Below are 11,649 nucleotides of genomic sequence, written 5' to 3'. Positions count from 1 at the left end.
CTCGCAATAGTGCAGAGTTATCTCAAAGAAAGGGGCCACGGTGTTTCTGTATCTCTATTATGTTGGTGCGGCTTCGGAACTTTTAAATATCTTGATATATCTCGAGAACTACGCATCTGATCAAAAAATATCATAGAACATAAAAAGTAGAAAACTTAATTCTCTACAAAAAAGGTCTCTCAACATTTTGCCATAGCTCGCTTCGTTTCCGAGATATTTGCAGATTTATCTCAAGGGAAGGGGCCTAACGGACATATTTCCAGATATTTCTTCTTCTTGTTGTCCTTCTTCTGCACAGCTAAAATGGAAGTGGCATTTGCCGCTCGCAATAGTGCAGAGTTATCTCAAAGAAAGAGGCCACGGTGTTTCTGTACCTCTATTATGTTGGTGCAGCTTCGGAACTTTTAACTATCTTGATATATCTCGAGAACTACGCATCTGATCAAAAAATATCATAGAACATAAAAAGTAGGAAACTTAATTCTCTACAAGAAAGGTCTCTTAACATTTTGCCATAGCTCGCTTCGTTTCCGAGATATTTGCAGATTTATCTCAAGGGAAGGGGCCTGACGGACATATTTCGAGATATTTCTTCTTCTTGTTGTTCTTCTTCTGCACAGCTAAGCTGGAAGTGGCATTTGCGGCTCGCAATAGTGCAGAGTTATCTCAAAGAAAGGGGCCACGGTGTTTCTGTATCTCTATTATGTTGGTGCGGCTTCGGAACTTTTAAATATCTCGATATCTCGAAAACTACGCTTCTGATCAAAAAATGTCATAGAACATAAATTGTAGGAAACATAATTCTCTACAAAAAATGTCTCTTAACATTTTGCGATAGCTCGCTTCGTTTCCGAGATATTTGCAGATACATCTCAAGGGAAGGGGCCTGACGGACATATTTCGAGATATTTCTTCTTGTTGTTCTTCTTCTGCACAGCTAAGCTGGAAGTGGCATTTACAGCTCGCAATAGTGCAGAGTTATCTCAAAGAAAGGGGCCACGGTGTTTCTGTATCTCTATTATGTTGGTGCGGCTTCGGAACTTTTAAATATCTTGATATATCTCGAGAACTACGCATCTGATCAAAAGATATCATAGAACATAAAAAGTAGGAAACTTAATTCTCTACAAAAAAGGTCTCTTCACATTTTGCCATAGCTCGCTTCGTTTCCGAGATATTTGCAGATTTATCTCAAGGGAAGGGGCCTGACGGACATATTTCGAGATATTTCTTCTTGTTGTTCTTCTTCAGCACTGCTAAGCTGGAAGTGGCATTTGCGGCTCGCACTAGTGCAGAGTTATCTCAAAGAAAGGGGCCACGGTGTTTCTGTATCTCTATTATGTTGGTGCGGCTTCGGAACTTTTAAATATCTCGATATATCTCGAAAACTACGCTTCTGATCAAAAAATGTCATAGAACATAAATTGTAGGAAACATAATTCTCTACAAAAAAGGTCTCTTAACATTTTCCGATAGCTCGCTTCGTTTCCGAGATATTTGCAGATACATCTCACGGGAAGGGGCCTGACGGACATATTTCGAGATATTTCTTCTTCTTGTTGTTCTTCTTCTGCACAGCTAAGCTGGAAGTGGCATTTGCAGCTGGCAATAGTGCAGAGTTATCTCAAAGAAAGGGGCCACGGTGTTTCTGTATCTCTATTATGTTGGTGCGGCTTCGGAACTTTTAAATATCTTGATATATCTCGAGAACTACGCATCTGATCAAAAAATATCATAGAACATAAAAAGTAGGAAACTTAATTCTCTACAAAAAAGGTCTCTTAACATTTTGCCATAGCTCGCTTCGTTTCCGAGATATTTGCAGATTTATCTCAAGGGAAGGGGCCTAACGGACATATTTCGTGATATTTCTTCTTCTTGTTGTTCTTCTTCTGCACAGCTAAGCTGGAAGTGGCATTTACAGCTCGCAATAGTGCAGAGTTATCTCAAAGAAAGGGGCCACGGTGTTTCTGTATCTCTATTATGTTGGTGCGGCTTCGGAACTTTTAAATATCTTGATATATCTCGAGAACTACGCATCTGATCAAAAAATATCATAGAACATAAAAAGTAGGAAACTTAATTCTCTACAAAAAAGGTCTCTCAACATTTTGCCATAGCTCGCTTCGTTTCCGAGATATTTGCAGATTTATCTCAAGGGAAGGGGCCTAACGGACATATTTCCAGATATTTCTTCTTCTTGTTGTCCTTCTTCTGCACAGCTAAAATGGAAGTGGCATTTGCCGCTCGCAATAGTGCAGAGTTATCTCAAAGAAAGAGGCCACGGTGTTTCTGTACCTCTATTATGTTGGTGCAGCTTCGGAACTTTTAACTATCTTGATATATCTCGAGAACTACGCATCTGATCAAAAAATATCATAGAACATAAAAAGTAGGAAACTTAATTCTCTACAAGAAAGGTCTCTTAACATTTTGCCATAGCTCGCTTCGTTTCCGAGATATTTGCAGATTTATCTCAAGGGAAGGGGCCTGACGGACATATTTCGAGATATTTCTTCTTCTTGTTGTTCTTCTTCTGCACAGCTAAGCTGGAAGTGGCATTTGCGGCTCGCAATAGTGCAGAGTTATCTCAAAGAAAGGGGCCACGGTGTTTCTGTATCTCTATTATGTTGGTGCGGCTTCGGAACTTTTAAATATCTTGATATATCTCGAGAACTACGCATCTGATCAAAAAATATCATAGAACATAAAAAGTAGGAAACTTAATTCTCTACAAAAAAGGTCTCTGAACATTTTGCCATAGCTCGCTTCGTTTCCGAGATATTTGCAGATTTATCTCAAGGGAAGGGGCCTAACGGACATATTTCCAGATATTTCTTCTTCTTGTTGTCCTTCTTCTGCACAGCTAAAATGGAAGTGGCATTTGCCGCTCGCAATAGTGCAGAGTTATCTCAAAGAAAGAGGCCACGGTGTTTCTGTACCTCTATTATGTTGGTGCAGCTTCGGAACTTTTAACTATGTTGATATATCTCGAGAACTACGCATCTGATCAAAAAATATCATAGAACATAAAAAGTAGGAAACTTAATTCTCTACAAGAAAGGTCTCTTAACATTTTGCCATAGCTCGCTTCGTTTCCGAGATATTTGCAGATTTATCTCAAGGGAAGGGGCCTGACGGACATATTTCGAGATATTTCTTCTTCTTGTTGTTCTTCTTCTGCACAGCTAAGCTGGAAGTGGCATTTGCGGCTCGCAATAGTGCAGAGTTATCTCAAAGAAAGGGGCCACGGTGTTTCTGTATCTCTATTATGTTGGTGCGGCTTCGGAACTTTCAAATATCTCGATATATCTCGAAAACTACGCTTCTGATCAAAAAATGTCATAGAACATAAATTGTAGGAAACATAATTCTCTACAAAAAAGGTCTCTTAACATTTTGCGATAGCTCGCTTCGTTTCCGAGATATTTGCAGATACATCTCAAGGGAAGGGGCCTGACGGACATATTTCGAGATATTTCTTCTTCTTGTTGTTCTTCTTCTGCACAGCTAAGCTGGAAGTGGCATTTGCAGCTGGCAATAGTGCAGAGTTATCTCAAAGAAAGGGGCCACGGTGTTTCTGTATCTCTATTATGTTGGTGCGGCTTCGGAACTTTTAAATATCATGATATATCTTGAGAACTACGCATCTGATCAAAAAATATCATAGCACATAAAAAGTAGGAAACTTAATTCTCTACAAAAAAGGTCTCTTAACATTTTGCCATAGCTCGCTTCGTTTCCGAGATATTTGCAGATTTATCTCAAGGGAAGGGGCCTGACGGACATATTTCGAGATATTTCTTCTTCTTGTTGTTCTTCTTCTGCACAGCTAAGCTGGAAGCGGCATTTGCGGCTCGCACTAGTGCCGAGTTATCTCAAAGAAAGGGGCCACGGTGTTTCAGAATCTCTATTATGTTGGTGCGGCTTCGGAACTTTTAAATATCTCGATATACCTCGAAAACTACGCTTCTGATCAAAAAATATCATAGAACATAAATTGTAGGAAACATAATTCTCTACAAAAAACGTCTCTTAACATTTTGCCATAGCTCGCTTCGTTTCCGAGATATTTGCAGATTCAGCTCAAAGGAACGGGCCTGACGGACATATTTCGAGATATTTCTTCTTCTTGTTGTTCTTCTTCTGCACAGCTAAGCTGGAAGTGGCATTTGCAGCTCGCAATAGTGCAGAGTTATCTCAAAGAAAGGGGCCACGGTGTTTCTGTATCTCTATTATGTTGGTGCGGCTTCGGAACTTTTAAATATCTTGATATATCTCGAGAACTACGCATCTGATCAAAAAATATCATAGAACATAAAAAGTAGGAAACTTAATTCTCTACAAAAAAGGTCTCTTAACATTTTGCCATAGCTCGCTTCGTTTCCGAGATATTTGCAGATTTATCTCAAGGGAAGGGGCCTGACGGACATATTTCGAGATATTTCTTCTTCTTGTTGTTCTTCTTCTGCACAGCTAAGCTGGAAGTGGCATTTGCAGCTCGCAATAGTACAGAGTTATCTCAAAGAAAGGGGCCACGGTGTTTCTGTATCTCTATTATGTTGGTGCGGCTTCGGAACTTTTAAATATCTTGATATATCTCGAGAACTACGCATCTGATCAAAAAATATCATAGGACATAAAAAGTAGGAAACTTAATTGTCTACAAAAAAGGTTTCTTAACATTTTGCCATAGCTCGCTTCGTTTCCGAGATATTTGCAGATTTATCTCAAGGGAAGGGGCCTGACGGACATATTTCGAGATATTTCTTCTTCTTGTTGTTCTTCTTCTGCACAGCTAAGCTGGAAGTGGCATTTGCGGCTCGCACTAGTGCAGAGCTATCTCAAAGAAAGGGGCCACGGTGTTTCTGTATCTCTATTATGTTGGTGCGCCTTCGGAACTTTTAAATATCTCGATATATCTCGAAAACTACGCATCTGATCAAAAAATATCATAGAACATAAATTGTAGGAAACATAATTCTCTACAAAAAACGTCTCTTAACATTTTGCCATTGCTCGCTTCGTTTCCGAGATATTTGCAGATTCAGCTCAAAGGAACGGGCCTGACGGACATATTTCGAGATATTTCTTCTTCTTGTTGTTCTTCTTCTGCACAGCTAAGCTGGAAGTGGCATTTGCAGCTCGCAATAGTGCAGAGTTACCTCAAAGAAAGGGGCCACGGTGTTTCTGTATCTCTATTATGTTGGTGCGGCTTCGGAACTTTTAAATATCTTGATATATCTCGAGAACTACGCATCTGATCAAAAAATAACATAGAACATAAAAAGTAGGAAACTGAATTCTCTACAAAAAAGGTCTCTTAACATTTTGCCATAGCTCGCTTCGTTTCCGAGATATTTGCAGATTTATCTCAAGGGAAGGGGCCTGACGGACATATTTCGAGATATTTCTTCTTCTTGTTGTTCTTCTTCTGCACAGCTAAGCTGGAAGTGGCATTTTCAGCTCGCAATAGTGCAGAGTTATCTCAAAGAAAGGGGCCACGGTGTTTCTGTATCTCTATTATGTTGGTGCGGCTTCGGAACTTTTAAATATCTTGATATATCTCGAGATCTACGCATCTGATCAAAAAATATCATAGAACATAAAAAGTAGGAAACTTAATTCTCTACAAAAAAGGTCTCTTAACATTTTGCCATAGCTCGCTTCGTTTCCGAGATATTTGCAGATTCAGCTCAAAGGAACGGCCCTGACGGACATATTTCGAGATATTTCTTCTTCTTGTTGATCTTCTTCTGCACAGCTAAGCTGGAAGTGGCATTTGCAGCTCGCACTAGTGCAGAGTTAGCTCAAAGAAAGGGGCCACGGTGTTTCTGTATCTCTATGATGTTGGTGCAGCTTCGGAACTTTTAAGTATCTTGATATATCTCGAGAACTACGCATCTGATCAAAAAATATCATGGACCATAAAAAGTGGAAAACTTAATTCTCTACAAAAAAGGTCTCTTAACATTTTGCCATAGCTCGCTTCGTTTCCGAGATATTTGCAGATTTATCTCAAGGGAAGGGGCCTGACGGACATATTTCGAGATATTTCTTCTTCTTGTTGTTCTTCTTCTGCACAGCTAAGCTGGAAGTGGCATTTGCAGCTCGCAATAGTGCAGAGTTATCTCAAAGAAAGGGGCCATGGTGTTTCTGTATCTCTATTATGTTGGTTCGGCTTCGGAACTTTTAAATATCTCGATATATCTCGAAAACTACGCTTCTGATCACAAAATATCATAGAACATAAATTGTAGGAAACATAGTTCTCTACAAAAAAGGTCTCTTAACATTTTGCCATAGCTCGCTTCGTTTCCGAGATATTTGCAGATATATCTCAAGGGAAGGGGCCTGACGGACATATTTCGAGATATTTCTTCTTCTTGTTGTTCTTCTTCTGCACAGCTAAGCTGGAAGTGGCATTTTCAGCTCGCAATAGTGCAGAGTTATCTCAAAGAAAGGGGCCACGGTGTTTCTGTATCTCTATTATGTTGGTGCGGCTTCGGAACTTTTAAATATCTTGATATATCTCGAGATCTACGCATCTGATCAAAAAATATCATAGAACATAAAAAGTAGGAAACTTAATTCTCTACAAAAAAGGTCTCTTAACATTTTGCCATAGCTCGCTTCGTTTCCGAGATATTTGCAGATTCAGCTCAAAGGAACGGCCCCGACGGACATATTTCGAGATATTTCTTCTTCTTGTTGATCTTCGTCTGCACAGCTAAGCTGGAAGTGGCATTTGCAGCTCGCAATAGTGCAGAGTTATCTCAAAGAAAGGGGCCACGGTGTTTCTGTATCTCTATTATGTTGGTGCGGCTTCAGAACTTTTAAATATCTTGATATATCTCGAGAACTACGCATCTGAACAAAAAATATCATAGAACATGAAAAGTAGGAAACTTAATTCTCTACAAAAAAGCTCTTAACATTTTGCCATAGCTCGCTTCGTTTCCGAGATATTTGCAGATTTATCTCAAGGGAAGGGGCCTGACGGACATATTTCGAGATATTTCTTCTTCTTGTTGTTCTTCTTCTGCACAGCTAAGCTGGAAGTGGCATTTGCGGCTCGCACTAGTGCAGAGTTATCTCAAAGAAAGGGGCCACGGTGTTTCTGAATCTCTATTATGTTGGTGCGGCTTCGGAACTTTTAAATATATCGATATACCTCGAAAACTACGCTTCTGATCCAAAAATATCATAGAACATAAATTGTAGGAAACATAATTCTCTACAAAAAACGTCTCTTAACATTTTGCCATTGCTCGCTTCGTTTCCGAGATATTTGCAGATTCAGCTCAAAGGAACGGGCCTGACGGACATATTTCGAGATATTTCTTCTTCTTGTAGTTCTTCTTCTGCACAGCTAAGCTGGAAGTGGCATTTGCAGCTCGCACTAGTGCAGAGTTAGCTCAAAGAAAGGGGCCACGGTGTTTCTGTATCTCTATGATGTTGGTGCAGCTTCGGAACTTTTAAGTATCTTGATATATCTCGAGAACTACGCATCTGATCAAAAAATATCATGGACCATAAAAAGTGGAAAACTTAATTCTCTACAAAAAAGGTCTCTTAACATTTTGCCATAGCTCGCTTCGTTTCCGAGATATTTGCAGATTTATCTCAAGGGAAGGGGCCTGACGGACATATTTCGAGATATTTCTTCTTCTTGTTGTTCTTCTTCTGCACAGCTAAGCTGGAAGTGGCATTTGCAGCTCGCAATAGTGCAGAGTTATCTCAAAGAAAGGGGCCATGGTGTTTCTGTATCTCTATTATGTTGGTTCGGCTTCGGAGCTTTTAAATATCTCGATATATCTCGAAAACTACGCTTCTGATCACAAAATATCATAGAACATAAATTGTAGGAAACATAGTTCTCTACAAAAAAGGTCTCTAAACATTTTGCCATAGCTCGCTTCGTTTCCGAGATATTTGCAGATATATCTCAAGGGAAGGGGCCTGACGGACATATTTCGAGATATTTCTTCTTCTTGTTGTTCTTCTTCTGCACAGCTAAGCTGGAAGTGGCATTTTCAGCTCGCAATAGTGCAGAGTTATCTCAAAGAAAGGGGCCACGGTGTTTCTGTATCTCTATTATGTTGGTGCGGCTTCGGAACTTTTAAATATCTTGATATATCTCGAGATCTACGCATCTGATCAAAAAACGTCATAGAACATAAAAAGTAGGAAACTTAATTCTCTACAAAAAAGGTCTCTTAACATTTTGCCATAGCTCGCTTCGTTTCCGAGATATTTGCAGATTCAGCTCAAAGGAACGGCCCTGACGGACATATTTCGAGATATTTCTTCTTCTTGTTGATCTTCGTCTGCACAGCTAAGCTGGAAGTGGCATTTGCAGCTCGCAATAGTGCAGAGTTATCTCAAAGAAAGGGGCCACGGTGTTTCTGTATCTCTATTATGTTGGTGCGGCTTCAGAACTTTTAAATATCTTGATATATCTCGAGAACTACGCATCTGATCAAAAAATATCATAGAACATAAAAAGTAGGAAACTTAATTCTCTACAAAAAAGGTCTCTTAACATTTTGCCATAGCTCGCTTCGTTTCCGAGATATTTGCAGATTTATCTCAAGGGAAGGGGCCTGACGGACATATTTCGAGATATTTCTTCTTCTTGTTGTTCTTCTTCTGCACAGCTAAGCTGGAAGTGGCATTTGCAGCTCGCAATAGTGCAGAGTTACCTCAAAGAAAGGGGCCACGGTGTTTCTGTATCTCTATTATGTTGGTGCCGCTTCGGAACTTTTAAATATCTGGATATATCTCGAGAACTACGCATCTGATCAAAAAATATCATAGAATATAAAAAGTAGGAAACTTAATTCTCTACAAAAAAGGTCTCTTAACATTTTGCCATAGCTCGCTTCGTTTCCGAGATATTTGCAGATTTATCCCAAGGGAAGGGGCCTGACGGACATATTTCAAGATATTTCTTCTTCTTGTTGTTCTTCTTCTGCACAGCTAAGCTGGAAGTGGCATTTGCAGCTCGCAGTAGTGCAGAGTTATCTCAAAGAAAGGGGCCACGGTGTTTCTGTATCTCTATTATGTTGGTGCGGCTTCGGAACTTTTAAATATCTTGATATATCTCGAGAACTACGCATCTGATCAAAAAATATCATAGAACATAAAAAGTAGGAAACTTAATTCTCTACAAAAAAGGTCTCTTAACATTTTGCCATGGCTCGCTTCGTTTCCGAGATATTTGCAGATTTATCTCAAGGGAAGGGGCCTAACGGACATATTTCGAGATATTTCTTCTTCTTGTTGTTCTTCTTCTGCACAGCTAAGCTGGAAGCGGCATTTGCGGCTCGCACTAGGGCAGAGTTATCTCAAAGAAAGGGGCCACGGTGTTTCTGTATCTCTGTTATGTTGGTGCGGTTTCGGAACTTTTAAATATCTTGATATATCTCGAGAACTACGCATCTGATCAAAAAATATCATAGAACATAAATTGTAGGAAACATAATTCTCTACAAAAAAGGTCTCTTAACATTTTGCCATAGCTCGCTTCGTTTCCGAGATATTTGCAGATTTATCTCAAGGGAAGGGGCCTAACGGACATATTTCGAGATATTTCTTCTTCTTGTTGTTCTTCTTCTGCACAGCTAAGCTGGAAGCGGCATTTGCGGCTCGCACTAGTGCAGAGTTATCTCAAAGAAAGGGGCCACGGTGTTTCTGTATCTCTGTTATGTTGGTGCGGTTTCGGAACTTTTAAATATCTTGATATATCTCGAGAACTACGCATCTGATCAAAAAATATCATAGAACATAAATTGTAGGAAACATAATTCTCTACAAAAAAGGTCTCTTAACATTTTGCCATAGCTCGCTTCGTTTCCGAGATATTTGCAGATATATCTCAAGGGAAGGGGCCTGACGGACATATTTCGAGATATTTCTTCTTCTTGTTGTTCTTCTTCTCCACAGCTAAGCTGGAAGTGGCATTTACAGCTCGCAATAGTGCTGAGTTATCTCCAAGAAAGGGGCCACGGTGTTTCTGTATCTCTATTATGTTGGTGCGGCTTCGGAACTTTTAAATATCTCGATATATCTCGAAAACTACGCTTCTGATCAAAAAATATCATAGAACATAAATTGTAGGAAACATAATTCTCTACAAAAAAGGTCTCTCAACATTTTGCCATAGCTCGCTTCGTTTCCGAGATATTTGCAGATATATCTCAAGGGCAGGGGCCTGACGGACATATTTCGAGATATTTCTTCTTTTGTTGTTCTTCTTCTGCACAGCTAAACTGGAAGTGGCATTTCCAGCTCGCAATAGTGCAGAGTTATCTCAAAGAAAGGAGCCACGGTGTTTCTGTATCTCTATTATGTTGGTGCGGCTTCGGAACTTTTAAATATCTTGATATATCTCGAGAACTACGCATCTGATCAAAAAATATCATAGAACATAAAATGTAGGAAACTTAATTCTCTACAAAAAAGGTCTCTTAACATTTTGCCATAGCTCGCTTCGTTTCCGAGATATTTGCAGATTTATCTCAAGGGAAGGGGCCTGACGGACATATTTCGAGATATTTCTTCTTCTCGTTGTTCTTCTTCTGCACAGCTAAGCTGTAAGTGGCATTTGCGGCTCGCACTAGTGCAGAGTTATCTCAAAGAAAGGGGCCACGGTGTTTCTGTATCTCTATTATGTTGGTGCGGCTTCGGAACTTTTAAATATCTTGATATATCTCGAGAACTACGCATCTGATCAAAAAATATCATAGAACATAAAAAGTAGGAAACTTAATTCTCTACAAAAAAGGTCTCTTAACATTTTGCCATACCTCGCTTCGTTTCCGAGATATTTGCAGATTTATCTCAAGGGAAGGGGCCTGACGGACATATTTCGAGATACTTCTTCTTCTTGTTGTTCTTCTTCTGCACAGCTAAGCTGGAAGTGGCATTTACAGCTCGCAATAGTGCAGAGTTATCTCAAAGAAAGGGGCCACGGTGTTTCTGTATCTCTATTATGTTGGTGCGGCTTCGGAACTTTTAAATATCTTGATATATCTCGAGAACTACGCATCTGATCAAAAAATATCATAGAACATAAAAAGTAGGAAACTTAATTCTCTACAAAAAAGGTCTCTTAACATTTTGCCATAGCTCTCTTCGTTTCCGAGATATTTGCAGATTTATCTCAAGGGAAGGGGCCTGACGGACATATTTCGAGATACTTCTTCTTCTTGTTGTTCTTCTTCTGCACAGCTAAGCTGGAAGTGGCATTTGCAGCTCGCAATAGTGGAGAGTTATCTCAAAGAAAGGGGCCACGGTGTTTCTGTATCTCTATTATGTTGGTGCGGCTTCGGAACTTTTAAATATCTTAATATATCTCGAGAACTACGCATCTGATCAAAAAATATCATAGAACATAAAAAGTAGGAAACTTAATTCTCTACAAAATAGGTCTCTTAACATTTTGCCATAGCTCGCTTCGCTTCCGAGATATTTGCAGATTTATCTCAAGGGAAGGGGCCTGACGGACATATTTCGAGATATTTCTTCTTCTTGTTGTTTTTCTTCTGCACAGCTAAGCTGGAAGTGGCATTTGCGGCTCGCACTAGTGCACAGTTATCTCAAAGAAAGGGGCCACGGTGTTTCTGTATCTCTATTATGTTGGTG

This window comes from Osmia lignaria, unplaced genomic scaffold (genome assembly GCF_051020975.1).
Source record: "Osmia lignaria lignaria isolate PbOS001 unplaced genomic scaffold, iyOsmLign1 scaffold0003, whole genome shotgun sequence".
NCBI classification, from domain to species: domain Eukaryota; kingdom Metazoa; phylum Arthropoda; class Insecta; order Hymenoptera; family Megachilidae; genus Osmia; species Osmia lignaria.
This window is presented reverse-complemented; position numbering follows the sequence as displayed.